The sequence below is a fragment of the Pelobates fuscus genome, chromosome 3 (assembly GCF_036172605.1).
Source record: "Pelobates fuscus isolate aPelFus1 chromosome 3, aPelFus1.pri, whole genome shotgun sequence".
Classification (NCBI taxonomy): Eukaryota; Metazoa; Chordata; class Amphibia; order Anura; family Pelobatidae; genus Pelobates; species Pelobates fuscus.
In genome coordinates this window covers 399810708-399833300 of record NC_086319.1, presented here as the reverse complement: position 1 = coordinate 399833300, position 22593 = coordinate 399810708, and the positions used below count along the sequence as shown (strand labels likewise).

At 46.2% G+C, this 22593-nt stretch overlaps 15 non-coding genes across 15 annotated transcripts; all 15 read left to right on the top strand.

The window, feature by feature from the left end:
• Positions 1–77: 77 nt before the first annotated feature.
• Positions 78–149, top strand: TRNAE-CUC (transfer RNA glutamic acid (anticodon CUC)). Its single transcript has one exon. It is a non-coding gene; the product is annotated as a tRNA-Glu (tRNA).
• A 1315-nt stretch (positions 150–1464) lies between these two features.
• Positions 1465–1536, top strand: TRNAE-CUC (transfer RNA glutamic acid (anticodon CUC)). The gene has a single exon. It is a non-coding gene; the product is annotated as a tRNA-Glu (tRNA).
• Positions 1537–2161: 625 nt separating this feature from the next.
• Positions 2162–2233, top strand: TRNAE-CUC (transfer RNA glutamic acid (anticodon CUC)). The gene has a single exon. It is a non-coding gene; the product is annotated as a tRNA-Glu (tRNA).
• Positions 2234–2934: 701 nt separating this feature from the next.
• Positions 2935–3006, top strand: TRNAE-CUC (transfer RNA glutamic acid (anticodon CUC)). Its single transcript has one exon. It is a non-coding gene; the product is annotated as a tRNA-Glu (tRNA).
• Positions 3007–4321: 1315 nt separating this feature from the next.
• TRNAE-CUC (transfer RNA glutamic acid (anticodon CUC)) lies at positions 4322–4393 on the top strand. Its single transcript has one exon. It is a non-coding gene; the product is annotated as a tRNA-Glu (tRNA).
• Positions 4394–5791: 1398 nt separating this feature from the next.
• On the top strand, positions 5792–5863 carry TRNAE-CUC (transfer RNA glutamic acid (anticodon CUC)). Its single transcript has one exon. It is a non-coding gene; the product is annotated as a tRNA-Glu (tRNA).
• A 2011-nt stretch (positions 5864–7874) lies between these two features.
• On the top strand, positions 7875–7946 carry TRNAE-CUC (transfer RNA glutamic acid (anticodon CUC)). The gene has a single exon. It is a non-coding gene; the product is annotated as a tRNA-Glu (tRNA).
• Positions 7947–10806: 2860 nt separating this feature from the next.
• TRNAE-CUC (transfer RNA glutamic acid (anticodon CUC)) lies at positions 10807–10878 on the top strand. Its single transcript has one exon. It is a non-coding gene; the product is annotated as a tRNA-Glu (tRNA).
• Positions 10879–12199: 1321 nt separating this feature from the next.
• On the top strand, positions 12200–12271 carry TRNAE-CUC (transfer RNA glutamic acid (anticodon CUC)). The gene has a single exon. It is a non-coding gene; the product is annotated as a tRNA-Glu (tRNA).
• Positions 12272–15131: 2860 nt separating this feature from the next.
• On the top strand, positions 15132–15203 carry TRNAE-CUC (transfer RNA glutamic acid (anticodon CUC)). The gene has a single exon. It is a non-coding gene; the product is annotated as a tRNA-Glu (tRNA).
• A 1314-nt stretch (positions 15204–16517) lies between these two features.
• Positions 16518–16589, top strand: TRNAE-CUC (transfer RNA glutamic acid (anticodon CUC)). Its single transcript has one exon. It is a non-coding gene; the product is annotated as a tRNA-Glu (tRNA).
• A 625-nt stretch (positions 16590–17214) lies between these two features.
• TRNAE-CUC (transfer RNA glutamic acid (anticodon CUC)) lies at positions 17215–17286 on the top strand. The gene has a single exon. It is a non-coding gene; the product is annotated as a tRNA-Glu (tRNA).
• Positions 17287–17987: 701 nt separating this feature from the next.
• TRNAE-CUC (transfer RNA glutamic acid (anticodon CUC)) lies at positions 17988–18059 on the top strand. Its single transcript has one exon. It is a non-coding gene; the product is annotated as a tRNA-Glu (tRNA).
• Positions 18060–19373: 1314 nt separating this feature from the next.
• TRNAE-CUC (transfer RNA glutamic acid (anticodon CUC)) lies at positions 19374–19445 on the top strand. The gene has a single exon. It is a non-coding gene; the product is annotated as a tRNA-Glu (tRNA).
• A 1321-nt stretch (positions 19446–20766) lies between these two features.
• Positions 20767–20838, top strand: TRNAE-CUC (transfer RNA glutamic acid (anticodon CUC)). Its single transcript has one exon. It is a non-coding gene; the product is annotated as a tRNA-Glu (tRNA).
• The last annotated feature ends 1755 nt before the right edge of the window (positions 20839–22593 follow it).

The following is a 22593-nucleotide window of genomic DNA, read 5'->3' as shown; positions in this document are numbered from 1 at the left end:
ATTGCACTGTCGCGTGGAAACCTTGAGCTTCTGGATACCACAAACTCGTTTTCTCACAGTTTCTAGCAGCTCACAGTTCCCTGGTGGTCTAGTGGTTAGGATTCGGCGCTCTCACCGCCGCGGCCCGGGTTCGATTCCCGGTCAGGGAAAATTAACCTTTTCCCGCAACAAGCAAAATGTGCCCTAAAAATACATAAATCCCCACAAATAGTTAAATCCCCTAATAGCCCTGATCTGGGTGACCACACATATCACACATATCAGTTCAGGGGTTCAAGAATTTCCTGGAAGTCATAATTTTGACCAAGCATGCACATGATCCTATGCCCAAAACATTTCCATGAAATCAGTGCTAACAGTCGGTCACGTTTGGTAGGCTTTTACAGGTTTCCCTGCAGGGCCCATAATCTGTGGGTAGGAGGCTGGCAAGCAGGCTCCTCCAGGAGCTTGTGGCAAACTCACTTGGAGAGGGAGGAGAGCTATGATACGCCCAGGAAATGGAGATAATGAGATGGTTAAATAATGGTTGATTGAAGCTGTCAGGTGTAGCTCGCACTTTAATTTGAAATCGGTTTCCTTTTTGCCTTTAAAATAAGCGATCTTGCTGCAGTCTAATTAGGGCGCATTGAGGAAATCTGTGTAAGAATGGACCTTGCTGACATTTTCAGTGCCTTAAAAGGCAAACGTTTGAATTGCACTGTCGCGTGGAAACCTTGAGCTTCTGGATACCACAAACTCATTTTCTCACAGTTTCAAGCAGCTCACAGTTCCCTGGTAGTCTAGTGGTTACGATTCGGCGCTCTCACCGCCGCGGCCCGGGTTCGATTCCCGGTCAGGGAAAGTTAATCTTTTCCTGCAACAAGCAAAATGTGCCCTAAAAATACATTAAACCCCACAAATGTTACATCCCCTAATAGCCCTGATCTGGGTGACCAACATATCCAAAGATCACACATATCAGTTCAGGGGTTCAGGAATTTCCTGGAAGTCATAATTTTGACCAAGCATGCACATGATCCTATGCCCAAAACATTTCCATGAAATCAGTGCTAACAGTCGGTCACGTTTGGTAGGCTTTTACAGGTTTCCCTGCAGGGCCCATAATCTGTGGGTAGGAGGCTGGCAGCAGGCTCCTCCAGGAGCTCGTGGCAAACTCACTTGGAGAGGGAGGAGAGCTATGATACGCCCAGGAAATGGAGATAATGAGATGGTTAAATAATGGTTGATTGAAGCTGTCAGGTGGTGCTCGCACTTTAATTTGAAATCGGTTTCCTTTTTGCCTTTAAAATAAGCGATCTTGCTGCAGTCTAATTAGGGCGCATTGAGGAAATCTGTGTAAGAATGGACCTTGCTGACATTTTCAGTGCCTTAAAAGGCAAACGTTTGAATTGCACTGTCGCGTGGAAACCTTGAGCTTCTGGATACCACAAACTCGTTTTCTCACAGTTTCTAGCAGCTCACAGTTCCCTGGTGGTCTAGTGGTTAGGATTCGGCGCTCTCACCGCCGCGGCCCGGGTTCGATTCCCGGTCAGGGAAAGTTAATCTTTTCCCGCAACAAGCAAAATGTGCCCTAAAAATACATTAAACCCCACAAATGTTACATCCCCTAATAGCCGTGATCTGGGTGACCAACATATCCAAAGATCACACATATCAGTTCAGGGGTTCAGGAATTTCCTGGAAGTCATAATTTTGACCAAGCGTGCACATGGTCCTATGCCCAAAACAGTTCCATGAAATCAGTGCTAACAGTCGGTCACGTTTGGTAGGCTTTTACAGGTTTCCCTGCAGGGCCCATAATCTGTGGGTAGGAGGCTGGCAAGCAGGCTCCTCCAGGAGCTTGTGGCAAACTCACTTGGAGAGGGAGGAGAGCTATGATACGCCCAGGAAATGGAGATAATGAGATGGTTAAATAATGGTTGATTGAAGCTGTCAGGTGTAGCTCGCACTTTAATTTGAAATCGGTTTCCTTTTTGCCTTTAAAATAAGCGATCTTGCTGCAGTCTAATTAGGGCGCATTGAGGAAATCTGTGTAAGAATGGACCTTGCTGACATTTTCAGTGCCTTAAAAGGCAAACGTTTGAATTGCACTGTCGCGTGGAAACCTTGAGCTTCTGGATACCACAAACTCGTTTTCTCACAGTTTCAAGCAGCTCACAGTTCCCTGGTAGTCTAGTGGTTAGGATTCGGCGCTCTCACCGCCGCGGCCCGGGTTCGATTCCCGGTCAGGGAAAGTTAATCTTTTCCCGCAACAAGCAAAATGTGCCCTAAAAATACATTAAACCCCACAAATGTTACATCCCCTAATAGCCCTGATCTGGGTGACCAACATATCCAAAGATCACACATATCAGTTCAGGGGTTCAGGAATTTCCTGGAAGTCATAATTTTGACCAAGCGTGCACATGGTCCTATGCCCAAAACAGTTCCATGAAATCAGTGCTAACAGTCGGTTAAGTTTGGTAGGCTTTTACAGGTTTCCCTGCAGGGCCCATAATCTGTGGGTAGGAGGCTGGCAAGCAGGCTCCTCCAGGAGCTCGTGGCAAACTCACTTGGAGAGGGAGGAGAGCTATGATACGCCCAGGAAATGGAGATAACGAGATGGTTAAATAATGGTTGATTGAAGCTGTCAGGTGTAGCTCACACTTTAATTTGAAATCGGTTTCCTTTTTGCCTTTAAAATAAGCGATCTTGCTGCAGTCTAATTAGGGCGCATTGAGGAAATCTGTGTAAGAATGGACCTTGCTGACATTTTCAGTGCCTTAACCCCTTAAGGACACATGACATGTGTGACATGTCATGATGCCCATTTATTCCAGAAGTTTGGTCCTTAAGGGGTTAAAAGGCAAACGTTTGAATTGCACTGTCGCGTGGAAACCTTGAGCTTCTGGATACCACAAACTCGTTTTCTCACAGTTTCTAGCAGCTCACAGTTCCCTGGTGGTCTAGTGGTTAGGATTCGGCGCTCTCACCGCCGCGGCCCGGGTTCGATTCCCGGTCAGGGAAAATTAACCTTTTCCCGCAACAAGCAAAATGTGCCCTAAAAATACATAAATCCCCACAAATAGTTAAATCCCCTAATAGCCCTGATCTGGGTGACCACACATATCACACATATCAGTTCAGGGGTTCAAGAATTTCCTGGAAGTCATAATTTTGACCAAGCATGCACATGATCCTATGCCCAAAACATTTCCATGAAATCAGTGCTAACAGTCGGTCACGTTTGGTAGGCTTTTACAGGTTTCCCTGCAGGGCCCATAATCTGTGGGTAGGAGGCTGGCAAGCAGGCTCCTCCAGGAGCTTGTGGCAAACTCACTTGGAGAGGGAGGAGAGCTATGATACGCCCAGGAAATGGAGATAATGAGATGGTTAAATAATGGTTGATTGAAGCTGTCAGGTGTAGCTCGCACTTTAATTTGAAATCGGTTTCCTTTTTGCCTTTAAAATAAGCGATCTTGCTGCAGTCTAATTAGGGCGCATTGAGGAAATCTGTGTAAGAATGGACCTTGCTGACATTTTCAGTGCCTTAAAAGGCAAACGTTTGAATTGCACTGTCGCGTGGAAACCTTGAGCTTCTGGATACCACAAACTCATTTTCTCACAGTTTCAAGCAGCTCACAGTTCCCTGGTAGTCTAGTGGTTACGATTCGGCGCTCTCACCGCCGCGGCCCGGGTTCGATTCCCGGTCAGGGAAAGTTAATCTTTTCCTGCAACAAGCAAAATGTGCCCTAAAAATACATTAAACCCCACAAATGTTACATCCCCTAATAGCCCTGATCTGGGTGACCAACATATCCAAAGATCACACATATCAGTTCAGGGGTTCAGGAATTTCCTGGAAGTCATAATTTTGACCAAGCATGCACATGATCCTATGCCCAAAACATTTCCATGAAATCAGTGCTAACAGTCGGTCACGTTTGGTAGGCTTTTACAGGTTTCCCTGCAGGGCCCATAATCTGTGGGTAGGAGGCTGGCAGCAGGCTCCTCCAGGAGCTCGTGGCAAACTCACTTGGAGAGGGAGGAGAGCTATGATACGCCCAGGAAATGGAGATAATGAGATGGTTAAATAATGGTTGATTGAAGCTGTCAGGTGGTGCTCGCACTTTAATTTGAAATCGGTTTCCTTTTTGCCTTTAAAATAAGCGATCTTGCTGCAGTCTAATTAGGGCGCATTGAGGAAATCTGTGTAAGAATGGACCTTGCTGACATTTTCAGTGCCTTAAAAGGCAAACGTTTGAATTGCACTGTCGCGTGGAAACCTTGAGCTTCTGGATACCACAAACTCGTTTTCTCACAGTTTCTAGCAGCTCACAGTTCCCTGGTGGTCTAGTGGTTAGGATTCGGCGCTCTCACCGCCGCGGCCCGGGTTCGATTCCCGGTCAGGGAAAGTTAATCTTTTCCCGCAACAAGCAAAATGTGCCCTAAAAATACATTAAACCCCACAAATGTTACATCCCCTAATAGCCGTGATCTGGGTGACCAACATATCCAAAGATCACACATATCAGTTCAGGGGTTCAGGAATTTCCTGGAAGTCATAATTTTGACCAAGCGTGCACATGGTCCTATGCCCAAAACAGTTCCATGAAATCAGTGCTAACAGTCGGTCACGTTTGGTAGGCTTTTACAGGTTTCCCTGCAGGGCCCATAATCTGTGGGTAGGAGGCTGGCAAGCAGGCTCCTCCAGGAGCTTGTGGCAAACTCACTTGGAGAGGGAGGAGAGCTATGATACGCCCAGGAAATGGAGATAATGAGATGGTTAAATAATGGTTGATTGAAGCTGTCAGGTGTAGCTCGCACTTTAATTTGAAATCGGTTTCCTTTTTGCCTTTAAAATAAGCGATCTTGCTGCAGTCTAATTAGGGCGCATTGAGGAAATCTGTGTAAGAATGGACCTTGCTGACATTTTCAGTGCCTTAAAAGGCAAACGTTTGAATTGCACTGTCGCGTGGAAACCTTGAGCTTCTGGATACCACAAACTCGTTTTCTCACAGTTTCAAGCAGCTCACAGTTCCCTGGTAGTCTAGTGGTTAGGATTCGGCGCTCTCACCGCCGCGGCCCGGGTTCGATTCCTGGTCAGGGAAAGTTAATCTTTTCCCGCAACAAGCAAAATGTGCCCTAAAAATACATTAAACCCCACAAATGTTACATCCCCTAATAGCCCTGATCTGGGTGACCAACATATCCAAAGATCACACATATCAGTTCAGGGGTTCAGGAATTTCCTGGAAGTCATAATTTTGACCAAGCGTGCACATGGTCCTATGCCCAAAACAGTTCCATGAAATCAGTGCTAACAGTCGGTTAAGTTTGGTAGGCTTTTACAGGTTTCCCTGCAGGGCCCATAATCTGTGGGTAGGAGGCTGGCAAGCAGGCTCCTCCAGGAGCTCGTGGCAAACTCACTTGGAGAGGGAGGAGAGCTATGATACGCCCAGGAAATGGAGATAACGAGATGGTTAAATAATGGTTGATTGAAGCTGTCAGGTGTAGCTCACACTTTAATTTGAAATCGGTTTCCTTTTTGCCTTTAAAATAAGCGATCTTGCTGCAGTCTAATTAGGGCGCATTGAGGAAATCTGTGTAAGAATGGACCTTGCTGACATTTTCAGTGCCTTAACCCCTTAAGGACACATGACATGTGTGACATGTCATGATGCCCATTTATTCCAGAAGTTTGGTCCTTAAGGGGTTAAAAGGCAAACGTTTGAATTGCACTGTCACGTGGAAACCTTGAGCTTCTGGATACCACAAACTCGTTTTCTCACAGTTTCTAGCAGCTCACAGTTCCCTGGTGGTCTAGTGGTTAGGATTCGGCGCTCTCACCGCCGCGGCCCGGGTTCGATTCCCGGTCAGGGAAAATTAACCTTTTCCCGCAACAAGCAAAATGTGCCCTAAAAATACATAAATCCCCACAAATAGTTAAATCCCCTAATAGCCCTGATCTGGGTGACCACACATATCACACATATCAGTTCAGGGGTTCAAGAATTTCCTGGAAGTCATAATTTTGACCAAGCGTGCACATGGTCCTATGCCCAAAACAGTTCCATGAAATCAGTGCTAACAGTCGGTCACGTTTGGTAGGCTTTTACAGGTTTCCCTGCAGGGCCCATAATCTGTGGGTAGGAGGCTGGCAAGCAGGCTCCTCCAGGAGCTCGTGGCAAACTCACTTGGAGAGGGAGGAGAGCTATGATAAGCCCAGGAAATGGAGATAACGAGATGGTTAAATAATGGTTGATTGAAGCTGTCAGGTGTAGCTCGCACTTTAATTTGAAATCGGTTTCCTTTTTGCCTTTAAAATAAGCGATCTTGCTGCAGTCTAATTAGGGCGCATTGAGGAAATCTGTGTAAGAATGGACCTTGCTGACATTTTCAATGCCTTAAAAGGCAAACGTTTGAATTGCACTTTCGCGTGGAAACCTTGAGCTTCTGGATACCACAAACTCGTTTTCTCACAGTTTCTAGCAGCTCACAGTTCCCTGTCGTCTAGTGGTTAGGATTCAGCGCTCTCACCGCCGCGGCCCGGGTTCGATTCCCGGTCAGGGAAAGTTAATCTTTTCCCGCAACAAGCAAAATGTTCCCTAAAAATACATAAAACCCCACAAATGTTACATCCCCTAATAGCCCTGATCTGGGTGACCAACATATCCAAAGATCACACATATCAGTTCAGGGGTTCAGGAATTTCCTGGAAGTCATAATTTTGACCAAGCATGCACATGATCCTATGCCCAAAACATTTCCATGAAATCAGTGCTAACAGTCGGTCACGTTTGGTAGGCTTTTACAGGTTTCCCTGCAGGGCCCATAATCTGTGGGTAGGAGGCTGGCAGCAGGCTCCTCCAGGAGCTCGTGGCAAACTCACTTGGAGAGGGAGGAGAGCTATGATACGCCCAGGAAATGGAGATAATGAGATGGTTAAATAATGGTTGATTGAAGCTGTCAGGTGGTGCTCGCACTTTAATTTGAAATCGGTTTCCTTTTTGCCTTTAAAATAAGCGATCTTGCTGCAGTCTAATTAGGGCGCATTGAGGAAATCTGTGTAAGAATGGACCTTGCTGACATTTTCAGTGCCTTAAAAGGCAAACGTTTGAATTGCACTGTCGCGTGGAAACCTTGAGCTTCTGGATACCACAAACTCGTTTTCTCACAGTTTCTAGCAGCTCACAGTTCCCTGGTGGTCTAGTGGTTAGGATTCGGCGCTCTCACCGCCGCGGACCGGGTTCGATTCCCGGTCAGGGAAAGTTAATCTTTTCCCGCAACAAGCAAAATGTGCCCTAAAAATACATTAAACCCCACAAATGTTACATCCCCTAATAGCCGTGATCTGGGTGACCAACATATCCAAAGATCACACATATCAGTTCAGGGGTTCAGGAATTTCCTGGAAGTCATAATTTTGACCAAGCGTGCACATGGTCCTATGCCCAAAACAGTTCCATGAAATCAGTGCTAACAGTCGGTCACGTTTGGTAGGCTTTTACAGGTTTCCCTGCAGGGCCCATAATCTGTGGGTAGGAGGCTGGCAAGCAGGCTCCTCCAGGAGCTTGTGGCAAACTCACTTGGAGAGGGAGGAGAGCTATGATACGCCCAGGAAATGGAGATAATGAGATGGTTAAATAATGGTTGATTGAAGCTGTCAGGTGTAGCTCGCACTTTAATTTGAAATCGGTTTCTTTTTTGCCTTTAAAATAAGCGATCTTGCTGCAGTCTAATTAGGGCGCATTGAGGAAATCTGTGTAAGAATGGACCTTGCTGACATTTTCAGTGCCTTAAAAGGCAAACGTTTGAATTGCACTGTCGCGTGGAAACCTTGAGCTTCTGGATACCACAAACTCGTTTTCTCACAGTTTCAAGCAGCTCACAGTTCCCTGGTAGTCTAGTGGTTAGGATTCGGCGCTCTCACCGCCGCGGCCCGGGTTCGATTCCCGGTCAGGGAAAGTTAATCTTTTCCCGCAACAAGCAAAATGTGCCCTAAAAATACATTAAACCCCACAAATGTTACATCCCCTAATAGCCCTGATCTGGGTGACCAACATATCCAAAGATCACACATATCAGTTCAGGGGTTCAGGAATTTCCTGGAAGTCATAATTTTGACCAAGCGTGCACATGGTCCTATGCCCAAAACAGTTCCATGAAATCAGTGCTAACAGTCGGTTAAGTTTGGTAGGCTTTTACAGGTTTCCCTGCAGGGCCCATAATCTGTGGGTAGGAGGCTGGCAAGCAGGCTCCTCCAGGAGCTCGTGGCAAACTCACTTGGAGAGGGAGGAGAGCTATGATACGCCCAGGAAATGGAGATAACGAGATGGTTAAATAATGGTTGATTGAAGCTGTCAGGTGTAGCTCACACTTTAATTTGAAATCGGTTTCCTTTTTGCCTTTAAAATAAGCGATCTTGCTGCAGTCTAATTAGGGCGCATTGAGGAAATCTGTGTAAGAATGGACCTTGCTGACATTTTCAGTGCCTTAACCCCTTAAGGACACATGACATGTGTGACATGTCATGATGCCCATTTATTCCAGAAGTTTGGTCCTTAAGGGGTTAAAAGGCAAACGTTTGAATTGCACTGTCGCGTGGAAACCTTGAGCTTCTGGATACCACAAACTCGTTTTCTCACAGTTTCTAGCAGCTCACAGTTCCCTGGTGGTCTAGTGGTTAGGATTCAGCGCTCTCACCGCCGCGGCCCGGGTTCGATTCCCGGTCAGGGAAAATTAAACTTTTCCCGCAACAAGCAAAATGTGCCCTAAAAATACATAAATCCCCACAAATAGTTAAATCCCCTAATAGCCCTGATCTGGGTGACCACACATATCACACATATCAGTTCAGGGGTTCAAGAATTTCCTGGAAGTCATAATTTTGACCAAGCGTGCACATGGTCCTATGCCCAAAACAGTTCCATGAAATCAGTGCTAACAGTCGGTCACGTTTGGTAGGCTTTTACAGGTTTCCCTGCAGGGCCCATAATCTGTGGGTAGTAGGCTGGCAAGCAGGCTCCTCCAGGAGCTCGTGGCAAACTCACTTGGAGAGGGAGGAGAGCTATGATAAGCCCAGGAAATGGAGATAACGAGATGGTTAAATAATGGTTGATTGAAGCTGTCAGGTGTAGCTCGCACTTTAATTTGAAATCGGTTTCCTTTTTGCCTTTAAAATAAGCGATCTTGCTGCAGTCCAATTAGGGCGCATTGAGGAAATCTGTGTAAGAATGGACCTTGCTGACATTTTCAATGCCTTAAAAGGCAAACGTTTGAATTGCACTTTCGCGTGGAAACCTTGAGCTTCTGGATACCACAAACTCGTTTTCTCACAGTTTCTAGCAGCTCACAGTTCCCTGTCGTCTAGTGGTTAGGATTCAGCGCTCTCACCGCCGCGGCCAGGGTTCGATTCCCGGTCAGGGAAAGTTAATCTTTTCCCGCAACAAGCAAAATGTTCCCTAAAAATACATAAAACCCCACAAATGTTACATCCCCTAATAGCCCTGATCTGGGTGACCAACATATCCAAAGATCACACATATCAGTTCAGGGGTTCAGGAATTTCCTGGAAGTCATAATTTTGACCAAGCGTGCACATGGTCCTATGCCCAAAACAGTTCCATGAAATCAGTGCTAACAGTCGGTCACGTTTGGTAGGCTTTTACAGGTTTCCCTGCAGGGCCCATAATCTGTGGGTAGGAGGCTGGCAAGCAGGCTCCTCCAGGAGCTTGTGGCAAACTCACTTGGAGAGGGAGGAGAGCTATGATACGCCCAGGAAATGGAGATAATGAGATGGTTAAATAATGGTTGATTGAAGCTGTCAGGTGTAGCTCGCACTTTAATTTGAAATCGGTTTCCTTTTTGCCTTTAAAATAAGCGATCTTGCTGCAGTCTAATTAGGGCGCATTGAGGAAATCTGTGTAAGAATGGACCTTGCTGACATTTTCAGTGCCTTAAAAGGCAAACGTTTGAATTGCACTGTCGCGTGGAAACCTTGAGCTTCTGGATACCACAAACTCGTTTTCTCACAGTTTCTAGCAGCTCACAGTTCCCTGTCGTCTAGTGGTTAGGATTCAGCGCTCTCACCGCCGCGGCCCGGGTTCGATTCCCGGTCAGGGAAAGTTAATCTTTTCCCGCAACAAGCAAAATGTTCCCTAAAAATACATAAAACCCCACAAATGTTACATCCCCTAATAGCCCTGATCTGGGTGACCAACATATCCAAAGATCACACATATCAGTTCAGGGGTTCAGGAATTTCCTGGAAGTCATAATTTTGACCAAGCGTGCACATGGTCCTATGCCCAAAACAGTTCCATGAAATCAGTGCTAACAGTCGGTCACGTTTGGTAGGCTTTTACAGGTTTCCCTGCAGGGCCCATAATCTGTGGGTAGGAGGCTGGCAAGCAGGCTCCTCCAGGAGCTTGTGGCAAACTCACTTGGAGAGGGAGGAGAGCTATGATACGCCCAGGAAATGGAGATAATGAGATGGTTAAATAATGGTTGATTGAAGCTGTCAGGTGTAGCTCGCACTTTAATTTGAAATCGGTTTCCTTTTTGCCTTTAAAATAAGCGATCTTGCTGCAGTCTAATTAGGGCGCATTGAGGAAATCTGTGTAAGAATGGACCTTGCTGACATTTTCAGTGCCTTAACCCCTTAAGGACACATGACATGTGTGACATGTCATGATGCCCATTTATTCCAGAAGTTTGGTCCTTAAGGGGTTAAAAGGCAAACGTTTGAATTGCACTGTCGCGTGGAAACCTTGAGCTTCTGGATACCACAAACTCGTTTTCTCACAGTTTCTAGCAGCTCACAGTTCCCTGGTGGTCTAGTGGTTAGGATTCGGCGCTCTCACCGCCGCGGCCCGGGTTCGATTCCCGGTCAGGGAAAGTTAATCTTTTCCCGCAACAAGCAAAATGTTCCCTAAAAATACATAAAACCCCACAAATGTTACATCCCCTAATAGCCCTGATCTGGGTGACCAACATATCCAAAGATCACACATATCAGTTCAGGGGTTCAGGAATTTCCTGGAAGTCATAATTTTGACCAAGCATGCACATGATCCTATGCCCAAAACATTTCCATGAAATCAGTGCTAACAGTCGGTCACGTTTGGTAGGCTTTTACAGGTTTCCCTGCAGGGCCCATAATCTGTGGGTAGGAGGCTGGCAGCAGGCTCCTCCAGGAGCTCGTGGCAAACTCACTTGGAGAGGGAGGAGAGCTATGATACGCCCAGGAAATGGAGATAATGAGATGGTTAAATAATGGTTGATTGAAGCTGTCAGGTGGTGCTCGCACTTTAATTTGAAATCGGTTTCCTTTTTGCCTTTAAAATAAGCGATCTTGCTGCAGTCTAATTAGGGCGCATTGAGGAAATCTGTGTAAGAATGGACCTTGCTGACATTTTCAGTGCCTTAAAAGGCAAACGTTTGAATTGCACTGTCGCGTGGAAACCTTGAGCTTCTGGATACCACAAACTCGTTTTCTCACAGTTTCTAGCAGCTCACAGTTCCCTGGTGGTCTAGTGGTTAGGATTCGGCGCTCTCACCGCCGCGGACCGGGTTCGATTCCCGGTCAGGGAAAGTTAATCTTTTCCCGCAACAAGCAAAATGTGCCCTAAAAATACATTAAACCCCACAAATGTTACATCCCCTAATAGCCGTGATCTGGGTGACCAACATATCCAAAGATCACACATATCAGTTCAGGGGTTCAGGAATTTCCTGGAAGTCATAATTTTGACCAAGCGTGCACATGGTCCTATGCCCAAAACAGTTCCATGAAATCAGTGCTAACAGTCGGTCACGTTTGGTAGGCTTTTACAGGTTTCCCTGCAGGGCCCATAATCTGTGGGTAGGAGGCTGGCAAGCAGGCTCCTCCAGGAGCTTGTGGCAAACTCACTTGGAGAGGGAGGAGAGCTATGATACGCCCAGGAAATGGAGATAATGAGATGGTTAAATAATGGTTGATTGAAGCTGTCAGGTGTAGCTCGCACTTTAATTTGAAATCGGTTTCTTTTTTGCCTTTAAAATAAGCGATCTTGCTGCAGTCTAATTAGGGCGCATTGAGGAAATCTGTGTAAGAATGGACCTTGCTGACATTTTCAGTGCCTTAAAAGGCAAACGTTTGAATTGCACTGTCGCGTGGAAACCTTGAGCTTCTGGATACCACAAACTCGTTTTCTCACAGTTTCAAGCAGCTCACAGTTCCCTGGTAGTCTAGTGGTTAGGATTCGGCGCTCTCACCGCCGCGGCCCGGGTTCGATTCCCGGTCAGGGAAAGTTAATCTTTTCCCGCAACAAGCAAAATGTGCCCTAAAAATACATTAAACCCCACAAATGTTACATCCCCTAATAGCCCTGATCTGGGTGACCAACATATCCAAAGATCACACATATCAGTTCAGGGGTTCAGGAATTTCCTGGAAGTCATAATTTTGACCAAGCGTGCACATGGTCCTATGCCCAAAACAGTTCCATGAAATCAGTGCTAACAGTCGGTTAAGTTTGGTAGGCTTTTACAGGTTTCCCTGCAGGGCCCATAATCTGTGGGTAGGAGGCTGGCAAGCAGGCTCCTCCAGGAGCTCGTGGCAAACTCACTTGGAGAGGGAGGAGAGCTATGATACGCCCAGGAAATGGAGATAACGAGATGGTTAAATAATGGTTGATTGAAGCTGTCAGGTGTAGCTCACACTTTAATTTGAAATCGGTTTCCTTTTTGCCTTTAAAATAAGCGATCTTGCTGCAGTCTAATTAGGGCGCATTGAGGAAATCTGTGTAAGAATGGACCTTGCTGACATTTTCAGTGCCTTAACCCCTTAAGGACACATGACATGTGTGACATGTCATGATGCCCATTTATTCCAGAAGTTTGGTCCTTAAGGGGTTAAAAGGCAAACGTTTGAATTGCACTGTCGCGTGGAAACCTTGAGCTTCTGGATACCACAAACTCGTTTTCTCACAGTTTCTAGCAGCTCACAGTTCCCTGGTGGTCTAGTGGTTAGGATTCAGCGCTCTCACCGCCGCGGCCCGGGTTCGATTCCCGGTCAGGGAAAATTAAACTTTTCCCGCAACAAGCAAAATGTGCCCTAAAAATACATAAATCCCCACAAATAGTTAAATCCCCTAATAGCCCTGATCTGGGTGACCACACATATCACACATATCAGTTCAGGGGTTCAAGAATTTCCTGGAAGTCATAATTTTGACCAAGCGTGCACATGGTCCTATGCCCAAAACAGTTCCATGAAATCAGTGCTAACAGTCGGTCACGTTTGGTAGGCTTTTACAGGTTTCCCTGCAGGGCCCATAATCTGTGGGTAGTAGGCTGGCAAGCAGGCTCCTCCAGGAGCTCGTGGCAAACTCACTTGGAGAGGGAGGAGAGCTATGATAAGCCCAGGAAATGGAGATAACGAGATGGTTAAATAATGGTTGATTGAAGCTGTCAGGTGTAGCTCGCACTTTAATTTGAAATCGGTTTCCTTTTTGCCTTTAAAATAAGCGATCTTGCTGCAGTCCAATTAGGGCGCATTGAGGAAATCTGTGTAAGAATGGACCTTGCTGACATTTTCAATGCCTTAAAAGGCAAACGTTTGAATTGCACTTTCGCGTGGAAACCTTGAGCTTCTGGATACCACAAACTCGTTTTCTCACAGTTTCTAGCAGCTCACAGTTCCCTGTCGTCTAGTGGTTAGGATTCAGCGCTCTCACCGCCGCGGCCAGGGTTCGATTCCCGGTCAGGGAAAGTTAATCTTTTCCCGCAACAAGCAAAATGTTCCCTAAAAATACATAAAACCCCACAAATGTTACATCCCCTAATAGCCCTGATCTGGGTGACCAACATATCCAAAGATCACACATATCAGTTCAGGGGTTCAGGAATTTCCTGGAAGTCATAATTTTGACCAAGCGTGCACATGGTCCTATGCCCAAAACAGTTCCATGAAATCAGTGCTAACAGTCGGTCACGTTTGGTAGGCTTTTACAGGTTTCCCTGCAGGGCCCATAATCTGTGGGTAGGAGGCTGGCAAGCAGGCTCCTCCAGGAGCTTGTGGCAAACTCACTTGGAGAGGGAGGAGAGCTATGATACGCCCAGGAAATGGAGATAATGAGATGGTTAAATAATGGTTGATTGAAGCTGTCAGGTGTAGCTCGCACTTTAATTTGAAATCGGTTTCCTTTTTGCCTTTAAAATAAGCGATCTTGCTGCAGTCTAATTAGGGCGCATTGAGGAAATCTGTGTAAGAATGGACCTTGCTGACATTTTCAGTGCCTTAAAAGGCAAACGTTTGAATTGCACTGTCGCGTGGAAACCTTGAGCTTCTGGATACCACAAACTCGTTTTCTCACAGTTTCTAGCAGCTCACAGTTCCCTGTCGTCTAGTGGTTAGGATTCAGCGCTCTCACCGCCGCGGCCCGGGTTCGATTCCCGGTCAGGGAAAGTTAATCTTTTCCCGCAACAAGCAAAATGTTCCCTAAAAATACATAAAACCCCACAAATGTTACATCCCCTAATAGCCCTGATCTGGGTGACCAACATATCCAAAGATCACACATATCAGTTCAGGGGTTCAGGAATTTCCTGGAAGTCATAATTTTGACCAAGCGTGCACATGGTCCTATGCCCAAAACAGTTCCATGAAATCAGTGCTAACAGTCGGTCACGTTTGGTAGGCTTTTACAGGTTTCCCTGCAGGGCCCATAATCTGTGGGTAGGAGGCTGGCAAGCAGGCTCCTCCAGGAGCTTGTGGCAAACTCACTTGGAGAGGGAGGAGAGCTATGATACGCCCAGGAAATGGAGATAATGAGATGGTTAAATAATGGTTGATTGAAGCTGTCAGGTGTAGCTCGCACTTTAATTTGAAATCGGTTTCCTTTTTGCCTTTAAAATAAGCGATCTTGCTGCAGTCTAATTAGGGCGCATTGAGGAAATCTGTGTAAGAATGGACCTTGCTGACATTTTCAGTGCCTTAACCCCTTAAGGACACATGACATGTGTGACATGTCATGATGCCCATTTATTCCAGAAGTTTGGTCCTTAAGGGGTTAAAAGGCAAACGTTTGAATTGCACTGTCGCGTGGAAACCTTGAGCTTCTGGATACCACAAACTCGTTTTCTCACAGTTTCTAGCAGCTCACAGTTCCCTGGTGGTCTAGTGGTTAGGATTCGGCGCTCTCACCGCCGCGGCCCGGGTTCGATTCCCGGTCAGGGAAAATTAACCTTTTCCCGCAACAAGCAAAATGTGCCCTAAAAATACATAAATCCCCACAAATAGTTAAATCCCCTAATAGCCCTGATCTGGGTGACCACACATATCACACATATCAGTTCAGGGGTTCAAGAATTTCCTGGAAGTCATAATTTTGACCAAGCGTGCACATGGTCCTATGCCCAAAACAGTTCCATGAAATCAGTGCTAACAGTCGGTCACGTTTGGTAGGCTTTTACAGGTTTCCCTGCAGGGCCCATAATCTGTGGGTAGGAGGCTGGCAAGCAGGCTCCTCCAGGAGCTCGTGGCAAACTCACTTGGAGAGGGAGGAGAGCTATGATAAGCCCAGGAAATGGAGATAACGAGATGGTTAAATAATGGTTGATTGAAGCTGTCAGGTGTAGCTCGCACTTTAATTTGAAATCGGTTTCCTTTTTGCCTTTAAAATAAGCGATCTTGCTGCAGTCTAATTAGGGCGCATTGAGGAAATCTGTGTAAGAATGGACCTTGCTGACATTTTCAATGCCTTAAAAGGCAAACGTTTGAATTGCACTTTCGCGTGGAAACCTTGAGCTTCTGGATACCACAAACTCGTTTTCTCACAGTTTCTAGCAGCTCACAGTTCCCTGTCGTCTAGTGGTTAGGATTCAGCGCTCTCACCGCCGCGGCCCGGGTTCGATTCCCGGTCAGGGAAAGTTAATCTTTTCCCGCAACAAGCAAAATGTTCCCTAAAAATACATAAAACCCCACAAATGTTACATCCCCTAATAGCCCTGATCTGGGTGACCAACATATCAAAAGATCACACATATCAGTTCAGGGGTTCAGGAATTTCCTGGAAGTCATAATTTTGACCAAGCATGCACATGATCCTATGCCCAAAACATTTCCATGAAATCAGTGCTAACAGTCGGTCACGTTTGGTAGGCTTTTACAGGTTTCCCTGCAGGGCCCATAATCTGTGGGTAGGAGGCTGGCAGCAGGCTCCTCCAGGAGCTCGTGGCAAACTCACTTGGAGAGGGAGGAGAGCTATGATACGCCCAGGAAATGGAGATAATGAGATGGTTAAATAATGGTTGATTGAAGCTGTCAGGTGGTGCTCGCACTTTAATTTGAAATCGGTTTCCTTTTTGCCTTTAAAATAAGCGATCTTGCTGCAGTCTAATTAGGGCGCATTGAGGAAATCTGTGTAAGAATGGACCTTGCTGACATTTTCAGTGCCTTAAAAGGCAAACGTTTGAATTGCACTGTCGCGTGGAAACCTTGAGCTTCTGGATACCACAAACTCGTTTTCTCACAGTTTCTAGCAGCACACAGTTCCCTGGTGGTCTAGTGGTTAGGATTCGGCGCTCTCACCGCCGTGGCCCGGGTTCGATTCCCGGTCAGGGAAAGTTAATCTTTTCCCGCAACAAGCAAAATGTGCCCTAAAAATACATTAAACCCCACAAATGTTACATCCCCTAATAGCCGTGATCTGGGTGACCAACATATCCAAAGATCACACATATCAGTTCAGGGGTTCAGGAATTTCCTGGAAGTCATAATTTTGACCAAGCGTGCACATGGTCCTATGCCCAAAACAGTTCCATGAAATCAGTGCTAACAGTCGGTCACGTTTGGTAGGCTTTTACAGGTTTCCCTGCAGGGCCCATAATCTGTGGGTAGGAGGCTGGCAAGCAGGCTCCTCCAGGAGCTTGTGGCAAACTCACTTGGAGAGGGAGGAGAGCTATGATACGCCCAGGAAATGGAGATAATGAGATGGTTAAATAATGGTTGATTGAAGCTGTCAGGTGTAGCTCGCACTTTAATTTGAAATCGGTTTCCTTTTTGCCTTTAAAATAAGCGATCTTGCTGCAGTCTAATTAGGGCGCATTGAGGAAATCTGTGTAAGAATGGACCTTGCTGACATTTTCAGTGCCTTAAAAGGCAAACGTTTGAATTGCACTGTCGCGTGGAAACCTTGAGCTTCTGGATACCACAAACTCGTTTTCTCACAGTTTCAAGCAGCTCACAGTTCCCTGGTAGTCTAGTGGTTAGGATTCGGCGCTCTCACCGCCGCGGCCCGGGTTCGATTCCCGGTCAGGGAAAGTTAATCTTTTCCCGCAACAAGCAAAATGTGCCCTAAAAATACATTAAACCCCACAAATGTTACATCCCCTAATAGCCCTGATCTGGGTGACCAACATATCCAAAGATCACACATATCAGTTCAGGGGTTCAGGAATTTCCTGGAAGTCATAATTTTGACCAAGCGTGCACATGGTCCTATGCCCAAAACAGTTCCATGAAATCAGTGCTAACAGTCGGTTAAGTTTGGTAGGCTTTTACAGGTTTCCCTGCAGGGCCCATAATCTGTGGGTAGGAGGCTGGCAAGCAGGCTCCTCCAGGAGCTCGTGGCAAACTCACTTGGAGAGGGAGGAGAGCTATGATACGCCCAGGAAATGGAGATAACGAGATGGTTAAATAATGGTTGATTGAAGCTGTCAGGTGTAGCTCACACTTTAATTTGAAATCGGTTTCCTTTTTGCCTTTAAAATAAGCGATCTTGCTGCAGTCTAATTAGGGCGCATTGAGGAAATCTGTGTAAGAATGGACCTTGCTGACATTTTCAGTGCCTTAACCCCTTAAGGACACATGACATGTGTGACATGTCATGATGCCCATTTATTCCAGAAGTTTGGTCCTTAAGGGGTTAAAAGGCAAACGTTTGAATTGCACTGTCGCGTGGAAACCTTGAGCTTCTGGATACCACAAACTCGTTTTCTCACAGTTTCTAGCAGCTCACAGTTCCCTGGTGGTCTAGTGGTTAGGATTCGGCGCTCTCACCGCCGCGGCCCGGGTTCGATTCCCGGTCAGGGAAAATTAACCTTTTCCCGCAACAAGCAAAATGTGCCCTAAAAATACATAAATCCCCACAAATAGTTAAATCCCCTAATAGCCCTGATCTGGGTGACCACACATATCACACATATCAGTTCAGGGGTTCAAGAATTTCCTGGAAGTCATAATTTTGACCAAGCGTGCACATGGTCCTATGCCCAAAACAGTTCCATGAAATCAGTGCTAACAGTCGGTCACGTTTGGTAGGCTTTTACAGGTTTCCCTGCAGGGCCCATAATCTGTGGGTAGGAGGCTGGCAAGCAGGCTCCTCCAGGAGCTCGTGGCAAACTCACTTGGAGAGGGAGGAGAGCTATGATAAGCCCAGGAAATGGAGATAACGAGATGGTTAAATAATGGTTGATTGAAGCTGTCAGGTGTAGCTCGCACTTTAATTTGAAATCGGTTTCCTTTTTGCCTTTAAAATAAGCGATCTTGCTGCAGTCTAATTAGGGCGCATTGAGGAAATCTGTGTAAGAATGGACCTTGCTGACATTTTCAATGCCTTAAAAGGCAAACGTTTGAATTGCACTTTCGCGTGGAAACCTTGAGCTTCTGGATACCACAAACTCGTTTTCTCACAGTTTCTAGCAGCTCACAGTTCCCTGTCGTCTAGTGGTTAGGATTCAGCGCTCTCACCGCCGCGGCCCGGGTTCGATTCCCGGTCAGGGAAAGTTAATCTTTTCCCGCAACAAGCAAAATGTTCCCTAAAAATACATAAAACCCCACAAATGTTACATCCCCTAATAGCCCTGATCTGGGTGACCAACATATCCAAAGATCACACATATCAGTTCAGGGGTTCAGGAATTTCCTGGAAGTCATAATTTTGACCAAGCATGCACATGATCCTATGCCCAAAACATTTCCATGAAATCAGTGCTAACAGTCGGTCACGTTTGGTAGGCTTTTACAGGTTTCCCTGCAGGGCCCATAATCTGTGGGTAGGAGGCTGGCAGCAGGCTCCTCCAGGAGCTCGTGGCAAACTCACTTGGAGAGGGAGGAGAGCTATGATACGCCCAGGAAATGGAGATAATGAGATGGTTAAATAATGGTTGATTGAAGCTGTCAGGTGGTGCTCGCACTTTAATTTGAAATCGGTTTCCTTTTTGCCTTTAAAATAAGCGATCTTGCTGCAGTCTAATTAGGGCGCATTGAGGAAATCTGTGTAAGAATGGACCTTGCTGACATTTTCAGTGCCTTAAAAGGCAAACGTTTGAATTGCACTGTCGCGTGGAAACCTTGAGCTTCTGGATACCACAAACTCGTTTTCTCACAGTTTCTAGCAGCTCACAGTTCCCTGGTGGTCTAGTGGTTAGGATTCGGCGCTCTCACCGCCGCGGCCCGGGTTTGATTCCCGGTCAGGGAAAATTAACCTTTTCCCGCAACAAGCAAAATGTGCCCTAAAAATACATAAATCCCCACAAATAGTTAAATCCCCTAATAGCCCTGATCTGGGTGACCAACATATCCAAAGATCACACATATCAGTTCAGGGGTTCAAGAATTTCCTGGAAGTCATAATTTTGACCAAGCGTGCACATGGTCCTATGCCCAAAACAGTTCCATGAAATCAGTGCTAACAGTCGGTCAAGTTTGGTAGGCTTTTACAGGTTTCCCTGCAGGGCCCATAATCTGTGGGTAGGAGGCTGGCAAGCAGGCTCCTCCAGGAGCTTGTGGCAAACTCACTTGGAGAGGGAGGAGAGCTATGATAAGCCCAGGAAATGGAGATAACGAGATGGTTAAATAATGGTTGATTGAAGCTGTCAGGTGTAGCTCGCACTTTAATTTGAAATCGGTTTCCTTTTTGCCTTTAAAATAAGCGATCTTGCTGCAGTCTAATTAGGGCGCATTGAGGAAATCTGTGTAAGAATGGACCTTGCTGACATTTTCAATGCCTTAAAAGGCAAACGTTTGAATTGCACTTTCGCGTGGAAACCTTGAGCTTCTGGATACCACAAACTCGTTTTCTCACAGTTTCTAGCAGCTCACAGTTCCCTGTCGTCTAGTGGTTAGGATTCAGCGCTCTCACCGCCGCGGCCCGGGTTCGATTCCCGGTCAGGGAAAGTTAATCTTTTCCCGCAACAAGCAAAATGTTCCCTAAAAATACATAAAACCCCACAAATGTTACATCCCCTAATAGCCCTGATCTGGGTGACCAACATATCCAAAGATCACACATATCAGTTCAGGGGTTCAGGAATTTCCTGGAAGTCATAATTTTGACCAAGCATGCACATGATCCTATGCCCAAAACATTTCCATGAAATCAGTGCTAACAGTCGGTCACGTTTGGTAGGCTTTTACAGGTTTCCCTGCAGGGCCCATAATCTGTGGGTAGGAGGCTGGCAGCAGGCTCCTCCAGGAGCTCGTGGCAAACTCACTTGGAGAGGGAGGAGAGCTATGATACGCCCAGGAAATGGAGATAATGAGATGGTTAAATAATGGTTGATTGAAGCTGTCAGGTGGTGCTCGCACTTTAATTTGAAATCGGTTTCCTTTTTGCCTTTAAAATAAGCGATCTTGCTGCAGTCTAATTAGGGCGCATTGAGGAAATCTGTGTAAGAATGGACCTTGCTGACATTTTCAGTGCCTTAAAAGGCAAACGTTTGAATTGCACTGTCGCGTGGAAACCTTGAGCTTCTGGATACCACAAACTCGTTTTCTCACAGTTTCTAGCAGCTCACAGTTCCCTGGTGGTCTAGTGGTTAGGATTCGGCGCTCTCACCGCCGCGGCCCGGGTTTGATTCCCGGTCAGGGAAAATTAACCTTTTCCCGCAACAAGCAAAATGTGCCCTAAAAATACATAAATCCCCACAAATAGTTAAATCCCCTAATAGCCCTGATCTGGGTGACCAACATATCCAAAGATCACACATATCAGTTCAGGGGTTCAAGAATTTCCTGGAAGTCATAATTTTGACCAAGCGTGCACATGGTCCTATGCCCAAAACAGTTCCATGAAATCAGTGCTAACAGTCGGTCAAGTTTGGTAGGCTTTTACAGGTTTCCCTGCAGGGCCCATAATCTGTGGGTAGGAGGCTGGCAAGCAGGCTCCTCCAGGAGCTTGTGGCAAACTCACTTGGAGAGGGAGGAGAGCTATGATACGCCCAGGAAATGGAGATAATGAGATGGTTAAATAATGGTTGATTGAAGCTGTCAGGTGTAGCTCGCACTTTAATTTGAAATCGGTTTCCTTTTTGCCTTTAAAATAAGCGATCTTGCTGCAGTCTAATTAGGGCGCATTGAGGAAATCTGTGTAAGAATGGACCTTGCTGACATTTTCAGTGCCTTAAAAGGCAAACGTTTGAATTGCACTTTCGCGTGGAAACCTTGAGCTTCTGGATACCACAAACTCGTTTTCTCACAGTTTCTAGCAGCTCACAGTTCCCTGTCGTCTAGTGGTTAGGATTCAGCGCTCTCACCGCCGCGGCCCGGGTTCGATTCCCGGTCAGGGAAAGTTAATCTTTTCCCGCAACAAGCAAAATGTTCCCTAAAAATACATAAAACCCCACAAATGTTACATCCCCTAATAGCCCTGATCTGGGTGACCAACATATCCAAAGATCACACATATCAGTTCAGGGGTTAAGGAATTTCCTGGAAGTCATAATTTTGACCAAGCATGCACATGATCCTATGCCCAAAACATTTCCATGAAATCAGTGCTAACAGTCGGTCACGTTTGGTAGGCTTTTACAGGTTTCCCTGCAGGGCCCATAATCTGTGGGTAGGAGGCTGGCAGCAGGCTCCTCCAGGAGCTCGTGGCAAACTCACTTGGAGAGGGAGGAGAGCTATGATACGCCCAGGAAATGGAGATAATGAGATGGTTAAATAATGGTTGATTGAAGCTGTCAGGTGTAGCTCGCACTTTAATTTGAAATCGGTTTCCTTTTTGCCTTTAAAATAAGCGATCTTGCTGCAGTCTAATTAGGGCGCATTGAGGAAATCTCTGTAAGAATGGACCTTGCTGACATTTTCAGTGCCTTAACCCCTTAAGGACACATGACATGTGTGACATGTCATGATGCCCATTTATTCCAGAAGTTTGGTCCTTAAGGGGTTAAAAGGCAAACGTTTGAATTGCACTGTCGCGTGGAAACCTTGAGCTTCTGGATACCACAAACTCGTTTTCTCACAGTTTCTAGCAGCTCACAGTTCCCTGGTGGTCTAGTGGTTAGGATTCGGCGCTCTCACCGCCGCGGCCCGGCTTCGATTCCCGGTCAGGGAAAATTAACCTTTTCCCGCAACAAGCAAAATGTTCCCTAAAAATACATAAATCCCCACAAATAGTTAAATCCCCTAATAGCCCTGATCTGGGTGACCAACATATCCAAAGATCACACATATCAGTTCAGGGGTTCAAGAATTTCCTGGAAGTCATAATTTTGACCAAGCGTGCACATGGTCCTATGCCCAAAACAGTTCCATGAAATCAGTGCTAACAGTCGGTCAAGTTTGGTAGGCTTTTACAGGTTTCCCTGCAGGGCCCATAATCTGTGGGTAGGAGGCTGGCA